Genomic DNA, 20,348 nt, shown 5'->3' with positions numbered 1-20,348 from the left:
ATAAAAATAAATAAAAAAGGAAATAAGTCAATCAGAGAAAGACAATTATCAATATATGGTTTCATTCATACAAGGAATATAAGAAATAATGAAAGGGACCATAAGGGAAAGGAGGAAAACTGAGTGGGAAAAATTAGAGAGGAAGACAAACCATGAGAGACTCCTAACTCTGGGAAACAAACAAAGGGCTGCAGAAGGGGAGGTGGGTAGGGGGATGGGGAAACTGGTGATAGGCATTAAGAAGGCACATGATGAGATGAGCACTGGGCATTGTACTATGAGACAACAGTTGGCAAATTGAATTTAAATTTAAAAAAAACCTCAACACAGTTTTCCAGAGTGGCTGCACCAGTTCACATTCCCACCAGCAGTGCAGGAGGGTTCCCTTTTCTCCGCATCCTCTCCAACATTTGTGGTTTCCTGCCTTGTTAATTTTCCCCATTCTCACTGGTGTGAGGTGGGATCTCATTGTGGTTTTGATTTGCATTTCCCTGATGGCAAGTGATGCAGAGCATTTTCTCATGTGCATGTTGGCCATGTCTATGTCTTCCTCTGTGAGATTTCTCTGTGTGGAGGTTCCTCAAAGAGTTAAAAATAGATCTGCCCTATGACCCAGCAATTGCACTGCTGGGGATTTACCCCAGAGATACAGATGCAGTGAAACACCGGGACACCTGCACCCCGATGTTTCTAGCAGCAATGTCCACAATAGCCAAACTGTGGAAGGAGCCTCGGTGTCCATCAAAAGATGAATGGATAAAGAAGATGTGGTTTATGTATACAATGGAATATTCCTCAGCCATTAGAAACGACAAATACCCACCATTTGCTTCAACATGGATGGAACTGGAGGGTATTATGCTGAGTGAAGTAAGTCAATAAGAGAAGGACAAACAGTGTATGTTCTCATTCATTTGGGGAATATAAATAATAGTGAAAGGGAATATAAGGGAAGGGAGAAGAAATGTGTGGGAAATATCAGAAAGGGAGACAGAACATAAAGACTCCTAACTCTGGGAAACGAACTAGGGGTGGTGGAAGGGGAGGAGGGCGGGGGTGGGGGTGAATGGGTGACGGGCACTGAGGGGGACACTTGACGGGATGAGCACTGGGTGTTATTCTGTATGTTGGTAAATTGAACACCAATAAAAAATTAATTTATTAAAAAAATAATAATAAAAAAATAAAGTAAAAATAAATAAATAAATAAATAAATAAATAAATAAATAAATAATTTTTTAAAAAAAGAATAAGCAACTATAATAGACCAAAAAAATGCAGTTGATAAAATAGACATTTATTCCTCTCATACTTTATAGTATGAAGCCTGGACATGCAAGCTGGCAGGGCAGCTATATGTTATAAAGACATCTTGGGATCCGGGTTCCCATGTCTTGTTGGTCTGCCCTCCTCTCATGGCATTGTCTTCATCTGCACCTTAAGATCGGTAATCCCCAGGTTCAGGATCTAGACCCCAAAAGAAGGGGAAGGAGGAGAAATAATCCATGGTAGGCAATTTCCTCACACATCACCTTTCCTTAAGTTCCATTGGAGAGAACTTAGTCATGAGACCATGCCTAGTTATGAAGAAGGCTAAGAAATGTGCTCTCTCACCGGGCAACAGGTGCCCATGAGAAGGGAGGGAACAGATTCTGGAGGACAGCAGATGCTCAGAAAAGCTATGTGAACTTCCTAAGGGCACTTAGCTAATGACTCAGAACTGAAACCCAGCCTTCCAACTCCAGACCTGGGGCTGATTTTCTGACACCAGAGCATCTTCATGATGAAAACGTCAGAGACTCTTTGAATAGCATTCCTACAGAGCAACTCAAACAACTAAATTTAGGAAGACTGAGGCCAATCTTGTTTAGATTAAGGAAACATAAGCAGCCTGGGAAGGACATCCACTCTAGATGGGGAACAGCAGCCCCTGAGGAAGAGTTTTTCTCAGAAGTCCCAGGAGAGACGACAAGTGACACAGTCTTCTCCAAATCATACAAGGGTTAATTACACTATCATCGACTTATTCAGATCCTTTTCTTTTTTACACCTTTTGGAATGCCAGCTTTTCCATCATTTCTGTTTGCTCTGCTCGTCTTTAGCTCTTGTAAAAATTTGCTAGTAGTTGGGACTGAAAAGGAACAGCTTAACTGAACAGCTGTTCGTCAGCAACACGCGGCACCTGAGAACAACACTGTCACATTTTTGGAGAGGGAGATATGGCAGTGAAGCGAGACAGAGAAACTCTGGAGGCCCTGGGGCTAACATTCAATGAAAAAATATTTGAGGTGGACTAAGACCATGTAAGTATTTAATGGTGGTTAACATGTGGAGGCCAGTTAGAACTAGCTAGAACGCACTGAGGTATGTCCAGTGGGAACTCTACAGAGGGGAAAGCAAGATGAATGTGTCATCATTATAAGACCCTTCATCTTTACTCTTAACTGGGTCCTGAGCCCCTATTGGATCCCTGCAGCTGCTCTCCCCCAAGCTTGCTCACTTGTTCACATCTCTCTCTCTCCTCTCTCTCTCTCTCTCTGGACTTCAATTCCCCGGCTCCCAGAACTGACTGCAAATGACCCCTTGACACTCCAAAGAGAAAACGTCACCAGCCCTGGAATGCATTTCATCCAGTAACAGTGCAGCTCTGCATGTATAAGGCACTTTACATGGTACAAAGTCAGCTCCATGTTCAGTGCAGCACTGGCCAGATGTCTTGCACAGACACAGCCCTCTCCCTTCCAGGGGTCACCTCCGCTTCAGGGTCTCTTCAAGGTCAGGAATAAGAACTTAGTGACTAGGGTCTCTCCATCCAATCTACAGATGGAAAAACAGAGGCCCAGAGTGACACAACTGCTGGACTTCACTGAGAGTGGACAGCCTAGAGCAGCACTTCTCAAACTCTGACATACACATGGATTCCCTGAGATGCCAGATTCTGCATCTCTAACAAATTCCTAGGGTTTGCTGCCCTGGTCCTTATTATCCACATATCACCCCTCATTGCACCTACTTCCCAGTCTGTTAATGTATTCACAGAACTTGTATTTCAATTCTGTGATCAAATGTGCTTTATAAATATGAGGCGGCATGTGAAATCATTCTAGAGTTAGGATCTGATGCTTCCATTTTGGTGTTAAGAATCCAAGGCTTTCCATTCACCCTGGCTTTCCTCGACCACTAAGTGAGTTCTATAAAGATGTTACTTGTAGGCCTACCATATATCATGATAACCTGAAGTTAATTTCTTTTGCCATCATTTTCCTTAGCAAACTCTTACTCAAATCTATGAACGTTTATTTTTAAATATAGGGGGAAAAAACAAGAAAATTCTCCTTTGGGATTAATATTCCATTTTACAGTTTTGAGTTTTTAAGTTGTATTTAGTCATGCTGATAATTTGCCATAAGAACATTATTTCCTCTAGTTGCTCTAGGCAACTTACAGCACATAAGTTTCTTACTTTCCATTCCATATGTTGTTATCACTTTGATCCCCTAAAGCGCAAGGACACTTTGCAAGATCTATTGTGAGCCAGTTGGGAGATCCCAACAGTTCTCGAGGAGCACCTTCTAATCACAGAGCCTGCAAGGTGACTGATTTCATAAAACAAATGGGCTGTTTATGACTGAATTGTAAGTCTGGCTTTTCAAAGCACCTGCAGGTAATTCACAAACCGTCTCACTGAAAAGTGACATATTTGCTAAGGTAGATTACCCTGAAAATGAGACATAATACCCTCCCCACAACCCCCTCTCTCTCTTGGGGTAGATTAAAACAACAGTAACAGAAGGCTATTTTTTCATAATCAATTAAGATCATTATTCCTGACATTGTATCATATATTAATTTCTTTACCCAATGAGAATCAACTTTCTTGCCACTAGAAATACATTGTGTAATGCCCTTTGGTTTCTTTAAAATCCAAAGCTTTTTTTCCAAGCAATTTAATCAGTAAATTGTGTTTATTCTACCCAACTTCAGCTCCATTTCCATTTCTTAAAATTTCTTAAGTCATATATATTACTGGAATATATTTTACTAACTTTCTAGCAGTGACATGGACGTTTCTTTGTCCTTTAACATAATGATGTATGATTAAATGAGGGCTATATCTGAGCATGTACGTAAGCAAAAAGAATATTGTTTAGACACTAGGTAAATAAAGGTTGTTAATGACAACTGATTCCATGAAACAGCAGCCAATCTCTGCCTATTTCTGTCACCCATTCATTCATTAAACATTTTTTAATGCCTATCATATATTTGGCACTGTGAAAGTTACTTGGAATCCAAAGATAAATGGAGCATGATTTCTACTCTCAAGATGCTCAAGGCCTGTTAGAGAGTAAGACTATTAAGGACAATTGTCCTTCAGTATGATAAGTGCTAGTGCAGAACAATGCAGTGTTTCTGTGGGAGCATACTGGATAAGCATCTAATAAGGTCAAGGAAGTATTATATAGAAGACATTTGAGCTTGATTAGTAGGATTTAGCCATTCCTAGGGAGGGAAAAGAGGAAAAGGGCATCCCCAACCTGGGGAATAGCACCTGCAAAGGTCAAGAATTTATGGAGGCAATATACATGAACTTCAGGTGCATCTGAATGATTAGGAATAGAAAGAAAGAAGGGATGTGAAAAGAGTTGTGGCAAGACAAATCCCTTTCCCACTGGATCATTTCCCATAGCGTAAAATAGGCTCAAGTGCTTACCATCTTTAGAAAATCTTCCTTGACCCTATATCCCACACTTCCTCCCACTCTACCCTATTTCTCTGCTGCTCTTCCTATGTAATTTTTTGAAGGATCTTCTACACCAGATAGTCCCCAGTCCTTACCTCTGGTTCTATCCTCAACCATTCTAGTCTGGCCTCTCACCCCCAACTTCAGGAAACATCTCTTGTCAAGGTCACTGATGCTGCCATGGTTACGCTACTAGTCAATAGCATTTGAAATAGTAGCCACTCCTTCCTTTTTGAATAACTCTTCTCTCTTGGCTCCTTTGACCTCAACCTTTCCTGGTTTTCCTTCTGTTTCCCCTTCCAATCTGTCCAACACCTTCCTTACCCATTCTCTAAATGTTGAGAAACCTAAAGCTCAATCTCAGGCTCATTTCTCCCCATTCTCTACTCTCTCTCCCTAGATAATCTCAACAATCCTCTTAGAGTTAAATATAAGTGTTATGCTATTGACTCTGAAACATGTACCTCTGGTTCATACTTCTCTGAAATCAGAGGCAAATGTCTAATTTCTTACTTGACATCTTCACCATCATCATTCTATAGGCAACTCAGATCAACATCCCCAAAGCAGAATTCATCATCTCTCCATTTACCCTCTACCTGTACCCTTACCTATCCCATTGGCTGTTCACCCAGGAAAATCATGTAGAGTAAGGAGGAACAAAGAAAAACAGGGAGCAGCCATTTTATAGAGGACCAATGATGGAAATAATAAACCCAGAATTAGAGATGGTATTAATATTAGATAGACTATCAATAGCTGCTATAACAAATAAGCCCTAAAATTCTAGTAACTTAACACAAGAGAAGTTTACTTTATACCCATGGCACTGTCCAAGTGTTTGTCACCTGTCTTCACATGTTAATTCAGCATATGGTCACATTCTGTCCTGTGGTTCCACCATCCCCTTGTGCCTTGGAATTCTTTGAATCTCAGCAGAGGTCCTGAGAAGAAAGGGCAGAGACTGCATGATCCTTTCTTAAAACTCAAGCTCAGAGGATAAGCATACAACTTCTGCTCACATTCTATTTGGGTAAAAGCAGCCACACAATCTTACTTTGATTCAAGGGGCTTAGGAAGTATAGTCCCTAGCTGGACAGTTGCCCACTGTGGAAAGGGGAGCACTAATGTGTGGTAGATAGCTAGTTCTCAGGCAGCCCAGGTGGTCCAGTGGTTCAGCGCTGCCTTTGGCCCAGGACATGATCCTGGAGACCCGGGATCGAGTCCCACATCGGGCTCCCTGCATGGAGCCTGCTTCTCCCTCTGCCTGTGCCTCTGCCTCTCTCTCTCTCTCTCTCTTTCTCTGTGTGTGTGTCTCTCATGTGTCTCTCATTTTATCTCATGATAAAAATCTTTTAAAAATTTTTAAAAAGATAGCTAGTTCTCTCTGCTATAGCCAGTTAAACCAAGGAACCCAGGATTGGGGCTTATCTGAGAAAAAGTAAAGATCTGAGGAGAAATTACAAATATAAAGAAAAGTAATTTTTCATGTGAAGAAAGAAAACAATACTATGGGAGGATAGAAAACAGAAATAAAATGTTAAAGTACTACAGTATTTTTATGAAGGAATTTCTTATACCTTCCCTGGTCAGCTAACCTGAAGCTCCTGCTCTCTGGACTCGGGCAAGCTATGTCTCTTTAGGATGTGAAAAAGGACAATCTCTCCATGGAAGAAAAACTGAAAACGGGATTTCTATTAGCTCCTGCCAGTGTTTTTAAATGAATGCACACACAAATATGTTCTGACAGTTGCAAGAAAAGGATAAATAATGAAGTACATCCAGAAAAAGATACTGTCAGCTAATTGTTCTCTGCCACTTTCTTATGTTCCCTGGGGTGTCTATTACAAATGAAGTTTTTTTTTTTTTTTTTTTTTTTTTTTTTAAACACAAATGAAGTTTTCAGTAAATGTAGTTTTCAAGGTAGCCTGACATCTTACCTAAGGATTTGGCAGCTCTATGTAATGAGCTGCCAGAGAATGGGGTGGCAGGTAATGAAGAAGTGAGTACTCTAAAGTCCCTTCCTCCTCTTCAACTTCATGCTCTTACTATGCAGAAGTGGGTCATGAACAAAAGAGAACTTTATTCAAGTGTTGTGACGGATCACCTGACAAAGTGTATCCCTGGGTTGGAGGGGTCAGAAAATCATTAAGTCATGACAGGGCATGGATCATAGAGAGAACATCAGGGTCACAGACAATGACCAGCTTGGCAGCTACAAGCCCTTCTGCTTCTGAGAAGTTTGGCTTTCCCACAGAATCAATGACTTGGGACACTGGCCTCACCAGAATAGAGAATATAGACTGGAGAGGAATGGGTGGTATCATGTCAGGTGGAGATCAGTAGAATCCCAAAGGCAACCTACAAAACACAAAGGTCTAAAACTTCCTCAGGACACAGATGCAGGGGATAATTCATCTCTAATGTGACTCGTTAGAAACAGGAGGGGGGAGCTGTTGTCACTTTTCCATAAGTTAGGAAGGTTGTGGGACATGTTCTCACTCACTTCATTGCCAAAAAGACTTCCAACTAAGCTACCATGGAAACAACCTAGAAATCAAAAACATGACTTAAATTATTAAAACCTACTAATCCAAGAAGGAGAAACTCTGATAGTTTGAATAGGTTTCCACTGAGACAAGCAATTCTTATCTCAAGGTAAATGAAGAACTAAAATCTTTTCCTATGTTGTTTATAAGCTGTGACACCAGGTTCATGTCACTGTATTCACTGATAATTTAGACCCAGAACTTTTTATTGCACAGTAAATTCTGTAGCTTCATGCTTTCAGTTTATCATGTATATGTGCATGATTTATAATGTGCATTAGACTCACACAAAACAAATGTGTTAACCATCCCTCCTGCAAATAATCTATGTTCTATTCCAGTGCACTGTCAGAGATGCCAGGAGAATAATTCATTGGTAGGAAAATCTGCCATTTGACTAGTATTCAGTGCTACTGGTGGCTCGTTAATTAAATTTATTTGGGAAGCTTTTGCACAGAAGGCTACCCTGCTCAAAGGCTATTCCCCAGGAATCTAGAGAGCATTCACATGGGGACTGGGTAGTCAGTGTCACCACAATGAGTTAAAGGACAATGTCTACAGCCAAACACCCCTCGCTTAGGCCAAGTAGAAAACTTGGTGTATTCGATAGATGGGGTGATCTCATACCTTCTCAAGTCCCACCTACTTAAAATTATCTGCCTCACCAGTCTAACAATCTCTGTCCTTCCTAACTCTTCAGCCAAAACCATCACCTTAGAGTCATTAGTTATTCTTTTGCTTTAGACAGCAAATATACTGCCAATGTCTCCAGAAGAAGAAGGAAATGGAAGTCCAGACCCAAAGAAGTCACTTTGGTTATTGACAGAGAAGATGCAGAACCACCAAACAGGTATCGTGGTCCAAACCAAATCCTCATAAGACTCATGAAGGACATGAGTGGATGGACAAGAGGTTCTCCTTTCAGGCAGGAAAGGAATGCAGGAGAAGTGGCATGAAATTTAAGGCATCCTTCCCTCCTAGGTCTCCTCTCTTCAAAACACAATAGGACTTATGGGAAGTGGAAATTAACTACATTTACCAAAAATGAAGGGAACCCATTCCTGTAGCATCCAATTCCTCCTCCTGACAGTCCCCTCCTCCTTTCCTCCTATCCTTTCTCCTCAATCCTCAACCTACTCTCATTTCTATCCACCAACTTCAACATACACTAACTATAGAAAAGAAAAAGATCATAAGTAATAGAAACTGCCAATATCCATTCATCCATTTCTTTTTTTAAAAGATTTTTACCTTATTTATTCATGAGAGACCCAAAGAGGGGCAGAGACACAGGCAGAGGGATAAGCAGGCTCTGGGGAGCCTGATACAGGACTCAATCCTGGGACTCCAGGATCACACCCTAGCCAAAGGCAGATGCTAAACCACTGAACCACCTAGGCAGCCCCTTCATCCTTTTCTCCTCACATAGAGGATCCCAATTTTGTTTTGGAAGGCAATATGACCATCAAGAAATATTCACCTCCCCAGACTATCACATGGCAGAACATAGTGGAACTTAGTTCTGGTCAATGAGTTAAGAGCAGAGTAGAGAAGCTCTTGTTTTCCTGGTAAAAAGGATTTGTTGGCATAACCCTTCTACTCCTCTCTTTCCTACTTTCTACTAGAATGGAGGCACAAAGCTGTATTTGGGCAAAAGGTCAATAGAACTTTGCTATTGTCTTATTATCAGGAGTAGGAAGACCATGGCCTAGGGATGGTAGCGGCAGGGTAGAGGACACCACTGAGGGGGGCACTTGACAGGATGAGCACTGGGTGTTATTCTGTATGTTGGCAAATTGAATACCAATAAAAAATAAATTTATTATTAAAAAAATAAAATAAAGTGTCCCTGGAGGACTCAGCTTAAACAACAAACTAATTGTTCTAATCTTCAGACTAAATGTTATACAAAAACAATAAAGCCCTTTTAAGACATTATTTTATGCCACTAAAAAGTAACTCTTGTGCAATACGCCATGACTGTTACTTGACAGTGTAAAAATTTCCATGAGAGGAGACACATAATTAAATATCTAGGAAAGATGGGACAGATGCCCAAAAGTACATGTTTATACCAATTTGTGAGCTGTGGCCAATGATTTGGTGAGATGGTCAGGGATTTGTAAGGACAAGATTAGAAAATTGGTGGTTAGGAGGTCTAGGAAAGAGGTATGTAGACAGACATTTTTGAATGGGCACGGAGTGCAAAAATACTTGTATCCCATGTGAATCATCTCAGAGGAAGACTTGAACATTCAGGCAGTGTGGATGGCCAATCCATAGAGAGTAGTCAGCCTCTTTCCTCAGCTACCCCTGCCATTGTCCAACAGGCTCATGAACATAATGGCCATGGTGGCAGGGATGGAGGTCATGCATGGGTTCAAAATCACAGACTTCCACTCTCCAAGGCCAACCTAGCTACAGCTACTGCTGGATGGCAAATCTGCCAAGAGCCAGCTACTAGGTGACTGAACTTGGAAGCAGATCTTCCACAGTCAAGCCTTGAGATGATTAGCCCCAGCCAACAACTTCCCTGTAACCTTGTAATAAACCCCAAGCTAGAACCATCCTGCTACGCTGTTTTCTAGTTTCTAACTCACAGAAACTCTGATATAACAGATGTTTATTATTTTAAGCTGCTAGTCTTGTAGTTTGTTATACAATAGTAGGTAATACACACCTAGTGTGAAAAACATTGTGACCAGGGAGTCAGATAACCTAGATGAGACAGTGGTAAGGAACTCTAAAAGATGCACTCACTGCTTTTTTTTAATTTTAGTTTTCTACGTTGGTACTTTTTTAAAATTCTTATATTATGTGACAAATAGAAGCATGCTTTATGATTATAGCTAAGTAAATAGCTGATTTCCAAAAATTGCACCTCTTTATTATTTCCCCATAAGATTATATCTGGATATTGACAGTTTGGAGAAAGTTCCCCTCTAAGTGCCATCCTTTTACCTGTCACCTATCACCCAAAGCACCATAATGATGATGGGAATGTACATAAGTAAAAGAGAGATCCTCCTAAGAATCAGAGACATAGGAACAAGCTATAGGACACCTCTGCCCAAGTAACAGCCATGAAAAATGAAAATTTATGATGGCTATTCCAGTTAAAATTGAGAATACATAAAATTGTGACAAAATCAGGATGAACAAGAACATTTTGGCTTCTAATTCTTCCTCACCCTGATTGATTTACCCTTCCTGTGGAACAGAGTGCAGCCACCTCTAAATGACCAATGGACTGTGACTTGAAACCAAACCCAATTCCACAGTTCTTTTAATTGGGAATCATTTTTATTCATGTATCAGTCCCCAGTTAGCTAACACTCAAATAGGAACCACAATCACATTCAACAGATTTATTTCCAGGTATAAATCTATGTCTTTTTAATTGCATTTTTTGTTGTTGTTCAGAGAAAGATTAATTCTGTGACCTTGCAATATAATTTTTCCTCTTTGATTTTCTTTTTTTTTTTTTGTCTTTTAAGAGCAATTGCAGTGTTTTTCTTTTTTTTTTAATTTTTTATTGGTGTTCAATTTACTAACATACAGAATAACCCCCAGTGCCGTCACCCATTCACTCCCACCCCCCACCCTCCTCCCCTTCTACCACCCCTAGTTCGTTTCCCAGAGTTAGCAGTCTTTACGTTCTGTCTCCCTTTCTGATATTTCCCACACATTTCTTCTCCCTTCCCTTATATTCCCTTTCACTATTATTTATATTCCCCAAATGAATGAGAACATATAATGTTTGTCCTTCACCGACTGACTTACTTCACTCAGCATAATACCCTCCAGTTCCATCCACATTGAAGCAAATGGTGGGTATTTGTCATTTCTAATAGCTGAGTAATATTCCATTGTATACACCTCTTTGATTTTCTAACAAATAAAATAGATCCTTGGAGAAATCATCAGTATGGACAAGTTTCTTTTATCAGAAGGCTATTTATTCTCCTTTCTCTACTATCTAGTAAGATACAGATCTTGTACCACATTAGCTCCAGAACTGGAGTTTTTATCTAAAGTCTTTAAGATTTAATCTATTTCATTTTCCATTTTAGGTCTGCTATTATTCACTACAAAACACTTGCAAATAACCTTTGGTCACTTTATTCACTTCTAGATGTCAAGAGATCACTCTAATTTTTACCTCAATATTATCCTACAGGAATTTACTTTAATTTTAAAATGATTTACATTCTTCACTGTGGCAATTGTCACAACTCTTCAAAGAATGTGTTAAACTACCCATTGGCATGATTTTCAGATCTAGGGGCACCAGTTGCTGGTGAGCTAAAATCAATTTGCCAAGTAATGAGACAATCATCTTTGCCCATTTTCCTAATTAGTATTTTCCATATTTAATGGAAATTTTGACCTCACCTTTCTGTGTTCCTCTAAGCAAATAATTGAAGACAAAACATTGACCTTGGGTCTCCAAGACCAAATTTCACTCTATGCCATCTGACCTTGGTCTATTCAAGATTGTGTGGTAGAGGCCCTACAGCTACACAACCAGCTGAGGCAGCCACAGCATTAATCACTAAGATAGGAAACCAAGCTAACAACATTGCTTCAAAGTTTGCAACAACGTCTGAGATAGGAATTAAAGAAGAGGGAAAACACTCAAGAAATGTGATTTCTTATCACTTAGCTTATTCGTGTAAATGCATGGGGTATTCGTCTCCTGAGGTTGTAGTAACAATTCACCCCAAACTTGGTGGCTTCAAACAACAGAAATTTATTCTTTCATGGTTATGGAAGCCAGAGGTCTGGCATCAAGGTGGAAGTTTGTGCAAGAGCATCCTTCCCTACCTCTTCCCACTCTTGATGGCTCCAGGCATTCCTTGGCTTGTGGCCATATCACTCCAATACCTGTCTCTGTGGTCCCATCACTACTTTTCTCTGTGTCTTCTCCTCTTCTCTCAAATATCCCTCTTTCTCTTGCCATTAGGTTTAGTGTCCATCTGAGTAATCCAGGATAATCTCCTAATCTAGATCCTTACCTTAAATATATCTGTAAAGGCCAGTTAAGGTAACATTCACAGGTTAAGGTAACATTCGCAGGTTCTAGGAATTTGTCATGGATATAATTTTTCAGCTGTCCATGCGTGAATATATGGATAAAGGTGGGGACATACACTCAGGGGAACCTATTTCTGGTCCTGGTTAAAGAATGGGAAATTGGACCAGTAAAGTACAACTACAGCAGAAGAGCATCTGTTGATGTCTGCTTTGTGCTTATAGTGCGTGATTCTGTAAAAATGCAGAACTTTAAAAACCTGGTTCAGGAGCACCTGGGTTGGTTCAGTTGGTTAAGCGTCCAACTCTTGATTTTGGCTAAGGTCATGATCTCAAGGTCATGAGTTCAAGCCCTGCATTGGACTCCATGCTCAGTGGAGAGCCTGCCTGAGATTCACTCTCCCTTTCCCTTTGCCCCACCCCATGTTCTCTCTCCCTTTCTCTCTCTCTCCAAAATAAATAAACACATCTTTAAAAAAATAAAAATAAGACCTTAGTTCAGTTTCAAAATGTTACAATAGAATAAAATACACTTGATGCTAGCACCCTGATAACATACAGAGTAAAAAACAGCATGTGGACATATGAGTCAAAAAGAACCAAGTTTAGGAGTAGCCCAGGTGGCTCAGTGGTTTAGCGCCGCCTTCATCCTGGGATTGAGTCCCACATGGGGCTCCATGCATGGAGCCTACTTCTCCCTCTGCCTGTGTCTCTGCACCGCCCCCCCGTCTGTCTCTCATGAATAAATAAATTATATCTTAAAAAAAGAACTGATTTTAAATCCTGGCTATATTGAACACCAGTCATATGACCATGGGCAAGTTGATTTCTTTATTTTTTAAATAGCAAATAAAAAAATAAACCTTGTGGCTATAACAATAGTTTGGAGAGATGCATGGAGAAGTAAACTAACCACTGAAGTAAAGGCTAGCCATGGTCCATGGGAGAAGGGAGATTTAACACCTATTCATTAGCACTCTTAGGTATGCTATACTTTTGACTTTATTAGGTCTTCACAATAATTCTAGGACATAGCTGTGTTATCCACAACATACAGGTGAGCAGAAGAGGCTCAGAGAAGTAAATAACATGCCCAAAGTCTCACAGCTATTGACTAATACAGCTGGAGTCCAAATAGAGACTTTTCTGACCACAGAGCCCATTGAAATGAGAAAAACAAACAATTAGGATGTCTTGACTAACCTTATCATGGTAATCATTTTTGCAATATCTAATTGTCAGACTATATACCTTAAACTTACACAATACTTACTGTCAATTATATCTCAACAAAACTGAAGAGGGGGAGAGATTATAAAGCTCCCATTCTGTGCAATCAATGGGAGTTGCATGCCCAGGTTATAGGTGTAACATAATTCTCATCTGGGTCAGGGAAGAGAGCAAGGAGGGCACGAGGGCATTTATAGCAGTACAAATACTTGAAAACCTAAATCAGTATCTAAAACTGATTGGTATCTAAAATAAAGAATTAAATGTGAGAGCTTGGGGGTAAAAAGGAAAAATAAATGATAAGGCCTATAGATTAAAGTTCACCATCTAAAATATTCATTCCAGTATTTATTCAGATTTCACCTGTGACATGTTGACCATGATCAATGTATAGTGAGAGGTCCTGAGACATGTAACAGAACTGTTAAGGCACAGATCTTTCCCTTAAGAAGCAACTATAAATATACTAAGTCAATCATCTGGAGGCTTGGCCATGGGGCAAGAGGAGTCCAGCTAGAATCAAATTAGGAACCTCCTAGTTATCTCCTATCTCAAATCTGAATATCCAGTAGTAGGGGGGGGTCCTAAATATAGCCACAGATTTTATATTTTGTTCCCATTCCATAGAATCAACCAGATCCTATTGCTCAGTCTTTCCACTAACTCTACCTTCCCCTCAATCACCCCTCTACCACTCTTCTAGAGAAAGGAACTAGAACGGTGGTCCTGAATTCTAAAAGCTAGGCAATTTCACATACCTGCCTATCTCTTGCAAATTCCCTTGGGAATTATAGCCAACTGCTGGTTTTTCTTACACGGAGACCAGATCCATAGGTCAGTCAAGATGAGGGTGTCTTTGCCCTTTTGTGATCCAAGCCAATTATTTAGGTAGTGACACCAGCCTGGATTTGATTGAAGTTTTTTCGTATTTGTTCAGGCTTGGTTGTAAAGGATAGGGTACATGCCATTTCTGTCCTGATGCTTTTTCTATTCTCATCCATCTGGCCACCTCGCAGCATGCTGCCTGGTGGCACTGAGTGGAAATGTGTATCAAGTGACTGAGATACATGGGGAGCTATATAGCAAATTAAATGTATGAACAAGGAGCTACCTAATGAATGGATAAATGAGCAGGGTAGTGTATGATGAACAAGTGAAAAGAATAGGAAGGGGAAAGTGTGGAAGTCTCAGTGAGGGTAGAGAGCTAACACAGGTGGAGGCAGGTACATGGGTTGTGGTGGAATAACAGAATCACTGAATTTAGAGAGTTCTATTTCCTAACATGTCTGTCTTCACATTAGTGAGTCAATTTCCATCATGTATTTGAAGAAATTTTTTTTGTCAAATTATTGTCTCAGGTCATCTAAAATAAAGGTGGGGTCAGCACTCAAAAGAGCAAAGTATTCCTGTGATTTAAAAATAAGCTATTTCGGGATCCCTGGGTGGCGCAGCGGTTTGGCGCCTGCCTTTGGCCCAGGGCGTGATCCCGGAGACCCGGGATCAAATCCCACATCGGGCTCCCGGTGCATGGAGCCTGCTTCTCCCTCTGCCTGTGTCTCTGCCTCCCTCTCTCTCTCTCTGTAACTATCATAAATAAATAAAAATTTAAAAAAATTAAAAAAAAATAAGCTATTTCAAAAATAAAAATAAAAAATAAGCTCTTTCCCAAGGAGGATATGTTAAACTGTTCTGTACAGGTTCTGCTTGACCATATTGATTTCTTGGATGGGTTTTTTTCCCCTAATAATAGTAGAAAAAAGTGGCCCCAAGATTCTCAGAATCAATCATGGCAAATCTCAATAGTGTGTTATTCCAAGAAATGCTCTGATCTAACAAAGGATTCTTTCAAATGTGGTCTTGATTGCCTAAAATTTATACCTACCCAATACCCTTGTACCTTCTATAATTCTGTGTCAGTGGTAATTTTCTTGAGTTTTACAAGCTTTATTATTAACAGAGCTAAATCCAAAGAGGAAGCGAAACAGGTACAAGGTACATCTCTCCTCTCATACTTCACAGAGTGTCCATATAAATCACCCAGACAATGAGACATAATTACAAAACAGTATTTATAGCTAATGCCAAAGCATTCAATCCAGTTTATGGATTAGACTCTCCTGCCCCATTACTTTACCTATTTTCTTTCCATTTCAGTGCTTCTCATCATCCCCAAATATTAGGTTAGCAAGAAACAAAAATAGAACTCAAACTAGTCTGTGAAGCATTTAGGGTCTCAAAGAAGATGGTTGGTAAGGATTGAAGCAATTGACATTTTGGGATTAGCATAAATTTCTACCACCGATGCTTTCCCTATGTTCATCTATGTTTACGAGTTTTGATGTGCCTTCCAGATTCTCCGCAAAGTGAGTGCTTATATTTAAGGCTTTTCTCCACTTCTAGGGTTAGGCCATGGCAAAATGACATGATTGGATATCAAAACACAGTTGGACTAGTTCCACATGAAAGTCAGAGGAACAGGAATGGACCCATGCCGTGCAATCCCAAGGCCCACAGATTGTCTGAAAACCAGACCCAAAACGTACTCCAATCCCAACCTGCTGAAATGCCCTGAAGGCTTCCATCAAGAGACCTTTCTAGAGATACCATCTAGAATATGTCACTCAAGGTTGGGCGACAGCCTTCTTCTCCCTTGGGAAGGACAGCACATTTATTCAACACAAATGTAAAAGATTTCATCTTTCCTCTTTCTTTCTTTGGCATTTTCCAGCAAGTAGATCTGAGGGCGAACTTTAAAGTGTGATTCGATTACTGATACTTTCTTGGATTTTTACACTGGCTGTCAGATACTGCTTTGCTCTGTTACCCCATGTCCTCTGAGTCTGCAGAGTGGTTATTTGGACCTGACTCATTTGCAATGCAAGGGAGGATAAAAATGATGGTCGTAACTGCCTTTTGGCATTTACCAAGAACTTGCCATCTACCAGACCCTGTGCCAAGTTCTTTGTGGTTTATTATATGATTACAATAAGACACGATCAGGAAACAGCTCTATTTTTCTCCTGTTACTGGCATGCTACATCAAAGCTTCCCGTCCCCCTTCACCACCCCCCTTGCCCCACGATATCTCAGACAGGTGTCATCACTTTAATTCGCTTTAAGACTCACTCTCAGTTACCAAAAAATGCAGTAGAATCATATCAAAACAGCAATATCATATCTTATTTATAATTTCTTCCTTCTCCCTAATCCAGTTCTGGCCCATGGGTCAAACACCTGGCATAGGTACCAGGGTACGTGATCTGGTCACTCATACTTTTTCCACCTTTCATTTCCCATCTTTGTCTACTTAGAGACTCAGGGAGATGGGGGTAAGGGGAGGAAACTACAGAAGTTTCCCTCTCTGAGATCACCATAGCCAGAAATCAAGCCCTCAAGTATATAGGTGCCAATCCTGCAGAGCCTCCCCACCAGCTGTGTTGAACTCAGCACTGCCCAGTTCTCTGACTTCAGCCCTGGGCTCTCTGGACAGCCTCTTTTAATCTCATCTCCTGTCCTCCTCAGTCCAACCTCAGCCTCTAGCTGTTGCTGTCTCTCTCTCATTGCAGGTGGCCTTTGGAGGAGGATCCCTCCAAGATGGCTGGTGCCCTGTTAACTTCTACTGGTGATGGCCATGGGAACTCAAACATCATTATAGATTGGCCAGATGCAGTGCTCTCCTTCTCCACCCCCATCCTCTGCCTCTGAGGGCTGTTCCAGACAACCTTGCTGCTTCAGAACTCTCTAGGCAGGAGGCAAGCATCAGTCTCACTCTTGATTCACAGGGACACATGAAGTTGCCCAGCCCTCTTTCTCCATGCCCCATCCCAATCATTAACACTAACTACCAGGCCTCTGCTAGGACTAAGAGACCAGCACCCTCTTCTATAGGCATTGCCAGTCCCTATAGCAGTCCACTTAGGAAGTGGAGAGGTGTTGGGAATACCCTGGGAGCGGGGGAGCCAAAGAGTTCTCCATTTGTATGGATTTCTTTTAATAAAATCCTTTCAAATGTCTTTTCTTTTTTGATGAGCAAAAACAGGTGAAGTGGGATGTTACTTGTTGGCTCATATTTATCATCTTTAATAAGACTAGTTTAGATATGTCTTTCACTTGTCTTTAGAATGTAAGGGTACTTGCATTCTATTCTAGATTTGGGCTTCATCCAAATTGCAAGAATTTCACATTCCATTTGACATCCTATTATTCATATACAACTCAGGTGTCTACTTGCATTTTTTGGTTGCATTCCAGGTCTTATTAATATATGGGGACAAGCACACAGCTTGACACACCTCTAAGTGGCCACTCAGGAGCAATCTTCAGTGTCAAGGATTCATACCCCATCTCTCCCAGCTCCAATTGCTCACAGTCCCAATGGCCACACATGGAAATTCCAACTGCATCTACTCAGTTAGAATGAAGCTTCCTCTTCAAGATGCAAGGGAAAAGGAGAACAAGAGTCCGTTTTCTTTTTACTACTCTCTTTCATCTCCCAGAATGCCATAACAGGCTGTACATACATGAATTTCTTCATTAGAGGGTTAGGACAAATTTTTAAAGGGAATTACAACGTGAGAGAAGAAGAGGTTAATTCTCACTAACTATACCCAGAGTCTAGAGTCCTCAAGGAAATCAGACCTTCACAAGAGGATCCTAACCTGGTTGCCCTACCCTGGCGGTCCTGCTTCCCTCTCTCCCAATCACTTCTTTTTTGTAAGTTTCCATCATAAATTCCACTCACCTCTCAGTAAAACTACCCCTATCGACAGAGAGGAATCTAACTTCCTAGATCTAATAAAAATAGATCTTCCTGGAGGGTATTATGCTGAGTGAAGTAAGTCAATCAGAGAAAGACAAACATTATATGGTCTCATTCATTTGAGGAATATAAAAAATAGTGAAAGGGAATAAAGAGGAAAGGTGAAAAAATGAGTGGGATATATCAGAAAAGGAGACAGAACATGAGAGACTCCTAACTCTGGGAAACGAACTAGGGGTGGTGGAAGGGGAGGTGGGTGGGGGGTGGGGGTGACTGGGTAACAGGCACTGATCTTCCTCTTCCTAATAAAAATACCTATTTCATAAGGTTTGTTATATTTCAAACAATGATAAAACTATAAAGAACCTTATACCAAATATCCATGCATCTTCTACCCAGCTTTATCAAATCTTAACACTTTGCTCTATTTGCTTGAGATTCTTCTTCTTAAAAGGGAACAACATTTTACTAGTACACTTGAATCCCCACAAACCCACCACCCCAAATCCTGGGTCTATTCCATACTCCATCTGCAACCCCCACTATGAGAAACTGCTCTACAACATATGACTTTTTCCTTGAGCCTCAATTATTCAGGTTGGAGTTGCCTAAGGTTTGCTTTCCGTGACACTAGCAGGATTTTCATGCTCATCAGAACAGTCAGGGTTGGGGGGTGGGCGGGAATAGAATCTGGCTCTCCAGATGCCATTGTATAAAGTAGACACAGAGTCTTCCAGGATGGGTTTCCCATTCATCAATTCATTTATTTATCAACAACTGTATGTGTCAGACACTGTTCCAGAGTCTGGAAATACAATAACGAATAAGACTGGCAAAGCCCCCACACTTAAGGAACTTGCATCCTATGCAGGAAGAGAGACAATGAAAAGATAGACCAACAGATCCGACAATACTAGATAATGAGTAAGTGCTCAGTAGAAAGGGGGGAGAGGGCAGCCCCAGTGGCTCAGTGGTTTAGCACCTCCTTCAGCCCAAGGCATGGTCCTGGAGACCCAGGATCGAGTCCCACATCAGGCTCCCTGCATGGAGCCTGCTTCTCCCTCTGCCTGTATCTCTCTCTCTCTCTCTCTCATAAATAAATAAATAAATAAATAAATAAATAAATAAATAAATAAAATCTTTAAAAGAAAAAGGGGAGAAAACCAGGATTGTAGAATAGGGAATGATAAGAAGCAAGCAGTCATTTAGCTAGTGGGCTGGTCAGGTCCTCTCTCTGAGCTGACAATAGACCTGACTTAGATGATAAGCTAGTTGAGAGTGGGATCTGGAAGAGGTAGGGGGGACCACAAATAGCAAGTCACAGAGCCAGGACTGAACTCAGAGTTCATGAACTAGAAGGACAACCTATGTGCCCAGTGCCTGGAGGGAGAAGACAATAGGAGGCAGAGGCAGCATCAGAGCTTCAGCAGTTTGTGAGAAGATGCACATGCAGTCAGCACATGTGCGGTCAGGGCTGGGGTGATGGGCAGTCACATCTAAACCTGGCTCAGACACTCTGGAAAACTGTGTGGAGGTTCCTCAAAGAGTTAAAAATAGACCTGCCCTACGACCCAGCAATTGCACTGCTGGGGATTTACCCCAAAGATGCAGATGCAGTGAAACACCGGGACACCTGCACCCCGATGTTCATAGCAGCAATGTCCACAATAGCCAAACTGTGGAAGGAGCCTCGGTGTCCATCGAAAGATGAATGGATAAAGAAGATGTGGTTTATGTATACAATGGAATATTCCTCAGCCATTAGAAATGACAAATACCCACCATTTGCTTCGACATGGATGGAACTGGAGGGTATTATGCTGAGCGAAGTAAGTCAATCAGAGAAGGACAAGCATTATATGGTCTCATTCATTTGGGGAATATAAAAATTAGTGAAAGGGAATAAAAGGGAAAGGAGAAAAAAATGAGTGGGAAATATCAGAAAGGGAGACAGAACATGAGAGACGCCTAACTCTGGGAAACTAACTAGGGGTGGTGGAAGGGGAGGTGGGCGGGGGTGGGGGTGACTGGG

This window comes from Canis lupus, chromosome 22 (assembly GCF_011100685.1).
Source record: "Canis lupus familiaris isolate Mischka breed German Shepherd chromosome 22, alternate assembly UU_Cfam_GSD_1.0, whole genome shotgun sequence".
Taxonomy (NCBI): domain Eukaryota; kingdom Metazoa; phylum Chordata; class Mammalia; order Carnivora; family Canidae; genus Canis; species Canis lupus.
Note: the sequence above shows the minus strand (reverse complement) of the source record.